The sequence below is a fragment of the Cyprinodon tularosa genome, unplaced genomic scaffold, assembly GCF_016077235.1.
Source record: "Cyprinodon tularosa strain WSP-4 unplaced genomic scaffold, ASM1607723v1 ctg117, whole genome shotgun sequence".
Taxonomy (NCBI): Eukaryota; Metazoa; Chordata; class Actinopteri; order Cyprinodontiformes; family Cyprinodontidae; genus Cyprinodon; species Cyprinodon tularosa.
The window spans coordinates 1,173,472-1,187,910 of NW_024037970.1; the positions used below are offsets into that span (position 1 = coordinate 1,173,472).

The following is a 14,439-nucleotide window of genomic DNA, read 5'->3' on the forward strand; positions in this document are numbered from 1 at the left end:
ACTATGTGGAAGATGTGTTTCCTGTTACATCTGCCACAAAACTTCATCATAAATTTCATCATATTGGAAGTTTAAACTGTGATGCTAATGTGCTCAGTCTGCTTATGTAACAGGACAACGTCTGCAATCCCAGCAGCAGGTTTAGTCCAGGCTTTAAAAAGATTTTAAAGTTTAATTAAATCCAACTCAAATAGTTTGATATGTTATTAATGATCTTACATTTTTATGAGACCAAGTTGGGGAAAGATTCTAAATTTAACATACAGGCTTTCCTCACACACAAATCCATGGATCCGACAACTCTTCCGCACTTCTGAACTATAGCTGTATATATTCTGTAAATCTTTTATCTGCTATTATATATATATATATATATATATATATATATATATATATATATATATATATATATATATATATATATATATATATATATATATATATATATATATTCCATATCCTAACTTTCTAATATAATCTGTGTAAAGTTTTTACATTTATTTATTTTATAGTCTCTTACAATTACTCTCTTTTTATATATACCACTTATAGTCAATACATACATAGTCTCTGTGCAGATTTAAATAAACATTCATATCCTGTATAGCGATTCTGGATAAATGCAAACTGCATTTCATTGCTTTGTACTTGTCACAGTGTTATGACAATAAAGTTGAATTCTATTCAATTCAAAAATTTGAAACAGAAAAAAAAAAAAAACAAAAAAAAAAAAAACATAGGATCATAACTCCCCCAATAGATGGATCGACTGTTACTGTGAATCCTGGGTAGTAGGTTTATGTTTAGGGTTACTTTAAGTTTTGTTGCTGTTGTTGTTTATTTCTTTAATTCGGATAACACATAAAAATAGAGGAAATTTGTAAGAATGCAAATGCTTTTTCAACTGCTGTATGGTTTTTTTTTCCTCTTATTAGATTCATTAATCGTCACAACCTTGTAATTCAGTCATTCTTAAAGAAAAAATTTCAGTTGCTTAAATAGGAACATATTTCCCTCCCTTATTTTTCACATTATACATAACAAGCATTTTCTTTTTCTTTTTTTGACTCCTTATGGGGTTTTTTGCTTTTCAGCATTTTTCATTTTCAATTTATTCAAATTTTCCAAAAAAAAAAAAAATAAAAAATTTTATTTTGTGATTTACGCTGAGAGGAAAGAGTGTGTTGTTTTTTTTTTCTTTTGTTGCTGCACATTGTTGCAGTGACTCAAATATGGCAACTGAGTCACTCCTTCACAAGGAAACTTGCAAACTCCAGTTTGCCCTGAAAATTGCTGAATAATTTGCTTTCTCACACTGCCCTCTGCTGTTAGAAAAGAGGAAAGTGCTTGTCAATATAGTGTGAGCTTAGAATCAGGTCAGCAGGTGTCTCTGCAGTTAGATGGGGGTCTCTGGAAGTACAGGTGCTGGTCATAAAATTAGAATATCATGAAAAAGTAGATTGATTTCAGTAATTCCATTTAAAAAGTGAAACTTGTATATTATATTCATACATTACATACAAACTCATATATTTCAGATGTTTATTTTGTTTAATTTTGATGATTACAAATGACAACAAATGAAAATCTCAAATTCATCATATCAGAAAATTAGAATATTGTGAAAAGGTTCAAAATTGAAGGCCCCTGGTGCCACACTCTAATCAGCTAATTAACTCAAACCACCTGCAAAAGCCTTTAAATGGTCTTTCAGTCTAGTTCTATAGGCTACACAATCATGGGGAAGACTGCTGACTTGACAGTTGTCCAAAAGACGACCATCGACACCTTGCACAAGGAGGGCAAGACACAAAAGGTCATCGCTAAAGAGGCTGGCTGTTCACAGAGCTCAGTGTCCAAGCACATTAATAGAGAGGCGAAGGGAAGGAAAAGATGTGGTCGAAAAAAGTGTACAAGCAAGAGAGATAACCGCACCCTGGAGAGGATTGTGAAACAAAACCCCTTCAAAAATGTGGGGGAGATTCACAAAGAGTGGACTGCAGCTGGAGTGAGTGCTTCAAGAACCACCACACACAGACGTATGAAAGACATGGGTTTCTGCTGTCGCATTCCTTGTGTCAAGCCACTCTTGAACCACAGACAGCGTCAGAAGCGTCTTGCCTGGGCTAAAGAGAAACAGGACTGGACTGCTGGTGAGTGGTCCAAAGTCATGTTCTCTGATGAAAGTAAATTTTGCATTTCCTTTGGAAATCAAGGTCCCAGAGTCTGGAGGAAAAGAAGAGAGGCACTTCATCCACGTTGCTTGAAGTCCAGTATAAAGTTTCCACAGTCAGTGATGGTTTGGGGTGCCATGTCATCTGCTGGTGTTGGTCCATTGTGTTTTCTGAGGTCCAGGGTCAACGCAGCCACATACCAGGAAGTTTTAGAGCACTTCATGCTTCCTGCAGCTGACCAACTTTTTGGAGATGCAGATTTCATTTTCCAACAGGACTTGGCACCTGCACACAGTGCCAAAGCTACCAGTACCTGGTTGAAGGACCATGGTATCCCTGTTCTTAATTGGCCAGCAAACTCTCCTGACCTTAACCCCATAGAAAATCTATGGGGTATTGTGAAGAAGAAGATGCAATACACCAGACCCAACAATTCAGAAGAGCTAAAAGCCACTATTAGAGCAACCTGGGCTATCATAACACCGTATTTGCAGAAGAAAAGATAGACCTTTGCAACCATTTTAAAGGTTAATATTGCACAGTTGATCAGAACTGTGGGCGGATGTTGAGGTCAGACTCCTACTATGGAAAGATAATTTACATATCTGACTTGCATGTGCTGTTTGTAAGTTTTTGTGGTGTCACAAATTACATCACATTCTGTGTGTTATGACTCCTTAAAAGCATCTCCCACAATTAGCTGTGATGCATTTTTAAATGTTTAGAACTTTTTGTCCATAAATAATTAAGATAAAACCTGGGGTTTTTCTTTTTTTTATCAGACTCTGCTAGATGAATCCTGATAATCGGAGCCTTTAATAGGGGAAATTCCGAGACCTTTAATGGCCTTCTGTTGGGGTTAAGCTTTTCCAATTTGGTGAGAGTGTGCAGACTTGCACAAAGTTGTTATTAATATGAGATATTTCCAGTGGGGAGCACATTTCCGAATGGAGGCGGTTCTGACTTTTCCGAGCCCAACAAACACGAAAAAGGAAAGATCAACTTTTTATCACTTTGTTTACAGTAATTCAGAATATTGTGTATTCTTAGTCAAATCATGAACATTCATTATATTAGAAAGATTTTTTTATAATCTCACGGATATCGGTGTTAGCCAAACTGAAAATGTCTTAACCAAAAAATGAAGAAACCTATAGTATGCTCATCCAAAAAATATTAACAGGTTGATTAGATTCTGGTTAAAAGTTGTGCACGAGGAAGAGTGACTAAAATTGTTCCTTTATCTTTGCTGCTTATGGGAACAGGGGGATGAGGCGTGCCACGTCATTTCACACTGCGCCCTTTCCCTTTTCTAGTTTGACTGATCAAACCTTAAAAACACTCAAAGTTTTAGTCTGTGGAGGTGTCAAAGCTTATTTGTTCCTGTTGAAACCTTTACATCTCTCTGCCTGTGGGCAACTTGTTCCACTTTACTTCATACACTCTCATAATCGCTAATCACTGTCCCCACTAAGATCCTTTATGATGTCAGCTGCTTGAGATGACCCTTCAACACACGAAAGGTTTAAATGTCTCCATTAGGCTGTATGCAACACCATGTATTCTCCCCACCCCCTCCTGTCGAACCACTCAACAGCCACTTCCTCCAGGGTGAGTATTCACTTCTTTTAGAGTTCTTAATTTAGGAAAACCAGATGAGTATGGATTAACTCTTTCAAATAGAAAACAGAAACAGACACTTTGGAGCTCAAAACATAACAGATCAATGTCCCGTGGCGTGTTCTACTGGGTTGTCATAATCTAAAAATGAACACTGCTGTTACAGAGTTAAAAATAAAAAAAAAGGAACACATTTGTATGCATAACAACACCTTTGTTTCAGAATAATGTAAATAAGCAAGCCCCTGCAAACATCTATTTCTTACCATTTTAACAAATGGGGATTCCCCAAAAGACAAATTTGGCCTCCAAACGGTCATTAGGTTGTTCTGTTGATGAGGTACTACTGTCTAAAATGTCTCATTATTCAAAGGTGAAAGCTAGAGGAAGGCCCCTTTTCATTCCATCCTACTACTTCACCGTTTACACCCAGTGAATTTAAACAGACGAAATGGAAACATATGCCTAATGGTCTAAAATTTAATTTTCACTTAGGACAAAACAGATCAGGAAGTGATGTCACTACTGAACCATTACCCAGGTTAGACCACAAACCTTCGCAGAGATCTGCTTAACCTGCCAGCACTGCATTTGAGAAGTTTACCTCAAACACTTTCGGTTTATAAAAGAAAACATTCAATGCATGCAATTTGCAACAAGTTTAAACTTTCGCTAGATAGAGTTGTTTATTTCTCTTGCAGTTATAGTTGTTAAATATGTCACAGGATGCAGTTAAGGGATCTGATTAAGGTGCCTTGTGGGTGCCCAACTTTGCCCCATATACAGTAAGGCCGACATGTGGATCGGTCATAGAGTACATATAGATTATACAATCGTGCTCTGGATTCAGCACTGGATCTGAAAAGTTTACTCTTCAACTAATTTGGTTATGTATGAAAACACTCTACACCATATTCAATAATAGTCCAAGTTTTATTTCAATTGAAGCATTTTCTGATCTTATCTGAACTCCAAATTTCCAAACTGATAGAAGAAAGTAGGTAACATTGGTGTTGATATATAGCAACTGTTGTCATAGTTTGATATGTTCTTGGTTTTTCCCAGCCTAGATTGCATGCAACATTTACCCACTGTCTGTTTACCTCAACTGCTTGCACCTGTTCTGCTGCCTATTTAGCTCGTAGGTCTCCCTCCAGATGGTCTGCAGCTCTGACTCAGTGTTAAGAACATCTGTTTTTTGTGGTGATTCACCAGCATTCTTGGAATGAAACCTGGACTGTTTCTGCTAAAGCTGTTGCTCTTCTGGAGTTAGTAATTTATCAGTCTGTTTGGATTGGTTTGTGTGTATGATCACTCCTCTCTCTCTCTTGACTAGTCAGTTTGTTTCTGAGTTTTTGGATTTGGATTCTGACTGCTGGACATGGATTGGATTCTGATCTGTTTGGACCAAGTGACTCTCCTTTCCCCCCCAAGAGGAACTTTGAGTTTGTGAAGCTACCCATTGAGTTTCCTTTTGTTAGAAAATAAACTGGTTCAATTTTCCTCGGGTTGTGTTTTCTGTTCTGTTGTTCTACTAGACATTGCATATGTTTAATTTCATCAACTTAAATTGAGCGAGAAACCAAACTCTCATACTTCACATGTATACACAAACATTCAACAGAAGAAAAGGTTTAAACTAAGAACCAACTATCTTGAGATATTATGTTGTTGTTATGTTGTTATAGTATGTTATTAGCATCCAAATTCTTACAATTAACACTATTTCACTCATCCAGCCATTTTCTGACATGCTTAATCCCAAGCGGGGTCACAAGGGGTGCTGGTGCTTATCTCCAGCTGTCTACGGGCAAGAGGTGGGGTACACCCTGGACAGGTCACCAGTCCATCGCAGGGCAACACAGAGACAAACAGGACAAACAACCATTTATTCTCACACTCACACCTAAGGAGAATTTAGAGAAGCCAATTAACCTAACAGACATGTTTTTGGACTGTGGGAGGAAGCTGGAGTACCTGGGGAGATCCCATGCATGGACAGGCAGAACATGCAAACTCCATGCAGATTTATTTGTAATTTACAACCTTCTATAGACTTACAAATAATCACAAAGAAACATGTATTCATTTACTTGACTATTTTTAGTAGATTAACTAGAACATATATTTTACTTTTACTATGTTAATATCATTCTAAAGTGACGCGACTCATACTTGAAGTTCTTTTCTGGCCACATCTCATCCCAAACAGCTCACATGTTTTAATTTAATATTTACAGGACACAGTTAAAGTCTTGCAATTTTTTAAAGTGAGACTTCTTATTTCCACTCAACATTGTTTTTTGATGTTATAGAATAGAATAGAATAGAATAGAATAGAATAGAATAGAATAGAATAGAATAGAATAGAATAGAATAGAATAGAATAGAATAGAATAGAATGGACGAGTAGAAAATCCCTTTATTGTCCCACAATGGGGAAATTCTGGTGTTTACAGGAGTTAAAAGATTATATAAAAAATGGTCACACAAATGTGGACCTTAGAAAAAAGGTATATGAATAACATAATAGTGAATAGTTAAAAGATAAACAATGAAATAATGAACTGTAAAGTGTTTTAACAATATAAAAACGCAACACCTTGAGAAAAAATTGCAAATATCCAGCTATGGACAATTTTACAGTAATGGATATTTGAAAATAGCAGCAACATTATAGATATGCAAAATGACAGCAGCATGTTATTTAACTGACTACGATAGAAACTGTGCAAAATCAGCATGAATGTAACAACTTATTGAGTTTGTTCTGAACAGTGGTGGTTATTAAGTCTTACAGCTGCTGGGAGGAAGGATCTGTGATAACGCTCCCTGGTGCATTTAGGATGCATCACACCTGATGAACGTTTTTAGCCATTTGGGGCTCAAGTAAATGTACAGTTAATATTATATATTAACACTGAAAGTGCCTTAGATATTTTTGGGTTTAAGCCTTGTGTTTGTGAAAAGTGTCACATTAGAATGTTTTCTACATCAGCCTGGATTTATTCTGTCACAATATAATTAATCCTTGCCTCAACATTTTCAGGTAAAATTTTATTCTTAGATTGCAGAACTTCTCATAAATTTTATTGCAGTTCTTTTTGTAATTGACCAGCCATTTTAGCATTTCTTTAATATTGCTTGAGTGACTTTCTGGAAGATGTATTCTTTTTTTTTATTATTGCTTCAGTAAAAATATTTGAGGATTGTGTGACTCTACCCACCTCACTTTGTCCCCAATATTGTGCTTAATACACAGTTTTCAAATATAACATATAGATAACATATTATCTTTAGCCCTGGAATAGATACCATACGTACTCAAACCGAAATTCATCTTTATACTTGATATATACTAAACAAACTGCATATCTGTCTCTTGCTCAATCAAAGGCTGCACGAAACTTTGCCTGATCTCCGGTTTATTGGCTGACCTTTAAATATCAAGTTGCTTCTATCGCTTAATCTTGTTGCTTTACACAGTAAATAATCCGCCCGTATATAACCCTGCATACCACGGATGTCATGGCAACATAATAACCATGCTCACTTGTCTCCAAGATGGACCACAATGCCAACAACGTTACTGCAGAGGTGGGTAGATTATGCAAGAATTGTCATCAAGGAAGAGTTTCACTACTTACATCTTTTTTTTTTTTTTACTTAAGTAAAAGTAAAAGGCGGTCATCCAAAGAGGTGCAACAGAAACAAGAATAAAAGTTGCGCTGCTGAATTATTGGTTAGTGTTTCAAAACAGGTGAAACCCATGAGCAAGACGTGATGCAAAAGTTTTTTTCTGAAAAAATAAAAGCTCTCTCTATCTTTGACCATTCATCAATTTTATCATTTGACGAATGGTGATATCCATGAGCATATATTCTCCTGCCGGTTCACAAAGATTATTTGCAGTGCATATAATAATAGGTGCTCTATTTCTGATTAGAGGCGTTAAGAGAAGGCTGCACTTCTCATTTGTTTCAATCGTTATAAAGGGCACCTATTTAGCCGACATTCAGTCATTCATCCATTCTCACTGATGGTGGCAAGCTGCATGTCCACAGCTGCCCTGGTGCTCACTGACAGAAGTGTTGCTGCCATACTGATGCCATACCACCATCAGTAGGAAATGCGGGGGAAGTATCTTGCCCAAAGACACAACTACACTGAAAACTGGAGCTTGAACCAACAACTTGAACCACACTCCATATCCTACGCCACCGTTGCCCCACATGAGACTAAAGAATTGAATGTTCTTTAGTCTCAAGAGTCAATATGATGCATATGATTTTCAAGGCGTTTTACCAATCATCAAGCTGATTGGTGGGGACTGTCTGTTTTGTAACAATGATGCTTTAACAATGGTTTATCTATTTTAAAAAATGCTAAAGAATAAATATATTTAGATGTCAATTATATATTTTATAAATGTATATACTTCTGTCAGATTTTCTCTTTCAGAGGTCGCAGACAAGGCCACACGATGGCAGCCCACTGCTCACCAACGGATGTAAATTTCTCCAATGTGAGATCAATAATGTTAAATTTTTATTATTATTATTATTATTCCTCTCAGGTGCTACAGGTGTCAGAGCTACAGACACATGGCTGTGTTTTTGTAGGAGAAAGCAAAGGTGTTAAAAATGCAGAAAAGAACACAGAATCGAGGAATAGAGGAAAGAAGCTGAAGAAAGGTGAACAGAGTTAAATATGTGAGGCTGTGAGGTGAGAAAGAAGGAAGTGGAAAAACAACAGGTTAAAACAAAAGATATATATTTAAGCTACGCATAAGCAGTGAAGATAGTTCATGGACAAAGAACAGGAGAAATGAATTAAGCACAGAATCAGGTACAAAACAAGTACATTAAAAAGAGAAGATGATTACATTCTGACATCAGAGAAACTGATTTTATTCATAGCCCATGTGTGATGTCAGCATGTGCAGCTCCACAATAAATGGTTTGGTAATTCTTTTTATCTAAATGTATCATTATATTTGTTTACTATATTGTTTTTTGATTTCTTTTTTTTTACTTATGATTTAGCATTGGTTGACTATTTTGGTGCATACATTTGGTTGACTCATTTTGCACATTTTGCTTGTATGGTTTACTTTAAACTAACACTTTTCTTTTGAGTTCCCAGTTCCTGTGAGGCTGCCATATGGGTTTGGCTGGGCCAGTAAAGCAAGAGAAGCAAATAATCTCAGTGGCAATGAGACTTAATTGGACGCCCACACTTATTTTATAAGAAGGTGTGGGAAAGTTTAAGTTTTTTCCATCTTGATAGGTTTTTGTTGTAATTAAAGCTGGAGAGTTTAATCACTAAAGTTATTTTCTCTCAGGCTGCTGATTTTTTATTGTATATATTAGTTTAGTCTCTTTGTTGTAGTTTTGTTTAGGTAAACGTATGTAATGTTCCCTCTTGTGTCAAAATGGCCTGATCAGGGACTATATATGTTACCCTTGTGTGTCAGTTCGTTAAGTCCATTAAAACCTCAGTTGTGTTACATTTAGTTTTGTTGACCTAATATTATTTTTTGACCCAGAGCTATATTTAGAGTTCAGAATTCTCTTGTAGATAAATCTGTTTCCATTTATTTCCTCAACCTTTTCTGCACTTCCCTGATTTGTTGGCTCAGTCCCTAACTGCACAAACCAAGCAAAGCATAGGACAGAGCAAATCAGGATCATGACGAGAGTTGATGAGAAGTTTTTGGGACTCAAAGAAGTCAGTTGGGGAAACATAGTTACATGTTTGGAGAATAAAGGAAGAACAGGAGCATCTGGTTTTTAGTTCTAGTTTTGATAATAAAGAATAAAGATGTTTTTAATAATGTTTTTAAGAAATGAATAGTATAATCCATATAATTAATATATGGATAGGTTGGAAATGGGTAGGGGAATTTAATTTATTCAATTAAGAATAAAGCATAAAAGTTTAAGATATTGTTATTAATAAATGGTAATTATATTAGATAATGATAGAGGATATTTGGTTATTATATTTTGGATATTTAAAGTAAAATACAGTTTAGAATAATCATTTTGTTCCACAATCAATACCGGTAGGTGGCGGTAATGCGCATTCAAATTGCTTGCTAACCGCCTTAAACTTTACAAAGAAGAAGAATTATTTAATGAATTACGGTAAGAAAACGAAATAAATATAAATAGTATGAGATTTATTAACTTAATTATTATAATTCAATTTTTATTTTTTTTGTTTTGTGGAAAAATTTATATATACGTAGCCCCCCGCTCCACACTCCATTCCAGTAGATGGCGGTAATGCACATTAATAAGTTGCTTTGCAACCGCCATAAAAAAAGACGAAGAAGAAGTAACAGTCCATCGGCTCGCGCGTCAGTTTGGCAGTCGGGCTTGTTCCACTTACCATTCCACCTCCTGCTACTTTTCGACACCTAAACAGGTAAAATTTAACAGTTAGGTTTGGTTTCTAATTTAAAATTCCACCTTTCATCTTGGTGTTTAGACTTTTCCAAAACATTGACTCGTAAATCTGCGCTAGAGCTACAAGATAAAGTTAGCTTACCTCAAATAAGCATGGTTTAAATTTTCAACTGGCACACTAGCTGACTTGTAAAACTGGCTACAGTTGTTTAACGTAAAATAGTTTGCACACATTTACCTACTTAGTTACACTTAAACGTGAGAGAAGCGCTGTAAGAAATAAACCTAGTGCTGTTAAGACTTTAATCAGCAGGTGAACACCCTGCAGCCCAGACAGCAGAGGGCAAGTTAAAAAAACAAAAAAACTCGCACCTCTACCTGGCTGTGTTAGAATGTTTAGAACTACAATAGTATTATATCGATATTCTGACTTTTATTGGGCGTAGTAGCCATGGCAACCGTGCATTTAAGCGCAGATACCTCCTCATTGGGACAGAAACATGCAGGGGAGCTCAGTTTTGCCAACGCGAATTATCCGCCATTTCTTTAACCCTTTATAGGGCACTCAGTGAAATACTTCGAAAATCCAAATTTCAACCCAATACTGCTTTTAGAATCCAGGGCAAGACCTTATTACCTTTGTAACATTCAAAAAATATGCATATTTTGATTGCAAAAATCAATGTAATAAGAAGAAACGCCAACTGGCCCGAATATATTAATAAAAATAAAAGTTCTTCTATAAGAAATTCATGAAAAACACTCTAAGAGTGAAAGAAACAAATGTTTTGGTCCAACATAACCATAGAGGCATTAATGCTGATACTGGCATTTACATTTTTTAGTTTATAAACCTAAATATAATTGTTAACTAGGCTTAATAACTTTTTAATAAGCTTTTTACCTTTTTTTTTTTTTGACTTGTTAACTTTTTTTTCAGCTTAATTTACAGTAGGTATATATCATTCTAGGGCTTATCTAATTGGTTAAATGTCAAAATAAGATGTACAGCCATGTAGCAGCAATGGCTGGATATAGATCTTGTTCTTCTAGACCTCACTGAGGGATGGGGGGCTCCATTTGTAAGAGGTATGCAAGTGATCAAAAATAATATCTGCCCTATAAAGGGTTATAAAATAAAATAAATCTAGCGATCGTTTCCTGTCTAGTTGACGACTTTGGTGATAACATTTGTACAGATAGCTTCTGAGTTTGGTGTCTTCAGTGAGTGGTGAGTGAAGGAGCCCCCCCTCCTTCAAAACACAGCTTCTGCAGTCAGAGGGAGAGGAGCGGCGACTCTGTTTCCTCTAATGATCTCTTTATTCACTGGATAGCCCATAGACCCAAAAAAACTGAAGTCACTTGCTGTCTCTTGCCGCCATCTTGGTACTCCCTACTCTCACGGAGTTGCACCATAAAAATACCGACGTGTGTAGCATTTGGCTGCAACAACACGCATTGTTCTGCTGGGGAAATACATTTCACATGTTTTTATATATATATATAGGGATGTGCCGATACCAGATTTTTTCAAACCAAGTACGATTACAAGTACTTCAACTTCAGTACTTGCCGATACTGAGTACCGATACCGAGTAATATTAAGTGCCATTAACTCCTCAGAATTAATTTGAAAATTTTTTATTTTCATTTGGCTCAAACAGAAATACACTTGGTGTATTTTAATTGTATACATCCGTCCTCTTTTTATATTTTAAGACATAGAACATCACTTTTAGTCTAACCAACCCTGTTAGTTTAACATAGATTTTAACATTTACTGAATAGTTTTAACAGCCTTGTCACAGTTTTTATCTATAGGCAAATTAAACATAACTGAACATATAATGAACACAAACTGTGAATGTGCAACTGATTATTACATAATGCTTTTTGTAAAGCTTGTCTTTTAGGTTGGAACCTATTTTAAGAAAGTGAGGGGCAAGTTTTTCTTGATGAAAAGCAACATCTCTGCATTTGCTGCACTTAATCTGTTTCTTTCTTCATTTATGATGTGTGAAACTGAGCTAAAAAGTCTCTCACTTTCTACACTGGTACATGGAGCTGAGAGGTACCTCTGGGACATTTTAGCCAAAGCAGGAAACCGAATTTTATTAACACCCCAGAACTGCAGTGGGTTTTCTTCTCGAGCAATTGTTTTAGCTTAATTGATTCTGTTTTGATCATATTCTAATATGCTAAACAAAAATGGGCAGACTTTTACCTTGGATCCAGTAGAGTTGCAATGCAGTAGAGGGGGATCTTCTCCATGTCAGTGAAGCGCCTCTTCACAGCTGCAGCTAAGGTCGACTTCATTGTTTTGATACCCTGATCATCATCAGTTCCTCTGTTCAGGATTCTGAGAAGCACAGTCACAGCAGGGATCACATCTGATGCCAATGCATCAGAGCAGCTTACTTTTCTTGTAAGCTCTTCAAACGGAGCCAGAACAGCGACAGTTTTTTCCAAAAGTGCCCACTGGTGAGCGGCGAGATTCTCTGGAAGCTCATTTTCAGATCCATATATTCCAAGAGCACGCTTCTGCTCAATGAGAGACTGTATCATGTAAAATGTGCTGTTCCAGCGGGTCTGTACATCCTGTCGCAATCTTTTTGTTGGTTGGTTGAGCTGCAGCTGAATATCTTCCAGCCGTGAGTAAGCTAACGTGGAGTGTTTAAAATGTCTTACGATTTTCCGGCCGATAGCGACAGCATCAGTCACACTCCTCTGGACCAGAAGCCCTTCGTCTTAAGATGTTTTATTAGGTTACTTGTGTTTAGGGCTGCAACAACGAATCGATAAAATCGATAAAAATCGACTTTTAAAAGCGTTGGCAACGAATTTAATCATCGATTAGTTGTGTCGCGCGATTAATGCATCATCCGCCGCCGCCGTCATCCCGGGGAAGAAAAAAAATATGGCGGAGCGAGTCAGCGCCGCAGTTGCAGTGTTGCCAACTCAGCGACTTTTCAGACCCCTCCAGCGACTATTTTTTTAAAAAGCGACTAGCGACAAATCTGGCGACTTTTTACGGTGTCACTGGCGGCTTTTGGACACTCTTACGTGAAAGCATGTATCGTTCCTACTCTTGTCCTCCAGCGGCAGCTGCTGCCGTGGGGCGCCTCCCCCATCCCAACCCCGTTCTCCCTCTCCCACAGGAATCCCTCTCAGCGCTGCAGTCAGAGCCGCAGGATTTTAGTGAGGAGTTTACCCTCAGCGTCCAGACTGCAAATGAAGCGCGCATGCCCCGGGATTGACGGCGCAAATTGATCACAATAATTAAAATAGCCTGCGCTTTGTAAAGTGAAAAAAGTTGTAACATGCAACTTTTGTAAAAACAAATGAACATGGCACGGAAGCACCACTGTTATGACGCAGCACCTGAAAAGAAAACACGTTGGAGCCTTCAATGGCAGTGAAGAGAGATGATCAGCAGGATGAGTAACCATGTTTGTTTCATTTTAAAGTGGGGAAACATAAGTTAGTTTCTCAGGTAGCTCATCTGATGCTTTCCTTAGCTTGTTAGTAGGTTACAGACAGTGATAATGTTGGCTTCTTATTTTACTTTTAATTTCATTTGAATAAGCTTAAGCAGCGTTTATATTTTCTTTATAAATAAATTAATTTGCAAATTATGAGGGCAAGGCTTTTAAAGTTTAAATCTTCTGGCAAAGATAAAGTAAAGAAGATCCTGCAATTTATGGAAGTAAAGCAGAATAAAATCCAGCAAGATCAGTAATATGTCAATTAATTATATGCCACATTCCCATGTAAATATCTGTCTTGGGAGGATGTGTTTTTTTAACACCCCTAGTTCTCTCATTTTTATTCCAAATACAATTTATAATTTGAATCACAGGGCTATTTTTATCTCTATGGTTCAGTATTTTCTCAAGTAGCAACTTTAACTGCTATACTTTCCTGTCTTAAAAGGCAGAACTCTTCTAGTCTAAAAAAAACCTAATTTGTTGAAATGGGGGGACCTATTGTTTGAACCCCTTAGGGGCTTTAAAAAACAAAAATGCCTGTCTCTTTTTGCGCTTTATGAAACAAAGTACCCTATATTTTGTGGATGTACAGCTACATTTCTCATGTAAGTTTGCGTAGTTTTAACACAAACATTTATTTTTCATATTGCACCAGTACAGTTAATGAGAAACCTGTACTTGTGTGCTTGTTTGTTCTGTCTAAAATGTTTATTTTGGAATAAAGAGGTTAATATAAAAAAAATA

General features: G+C 36.6%; 1 protein-coding gene across 1 annotated transcript in view; it reads left to right on the forward strand.

Annotated features, from left to right (window-relative positions):
* The first annotated feature begins 10,133 nt into the window (after positions 1–10,133).
* The window catches only part of adad1 (adenosine deaminase domain containing 1 (testis-specific)), a 34,618-nt gene continuing 30,312 nt past the window's right edge, over positions 10,134–14,439 (forward strand). Inside the window, exon 1 of the mRNA XM_038308246.1 lies at positions 10,134–10,226. The gene's annotated coding sequence lies outside the window, so the exon portion shown is untranslated. The remainder of the gene's footprint in view (positions 10,227–14,439) is intronic.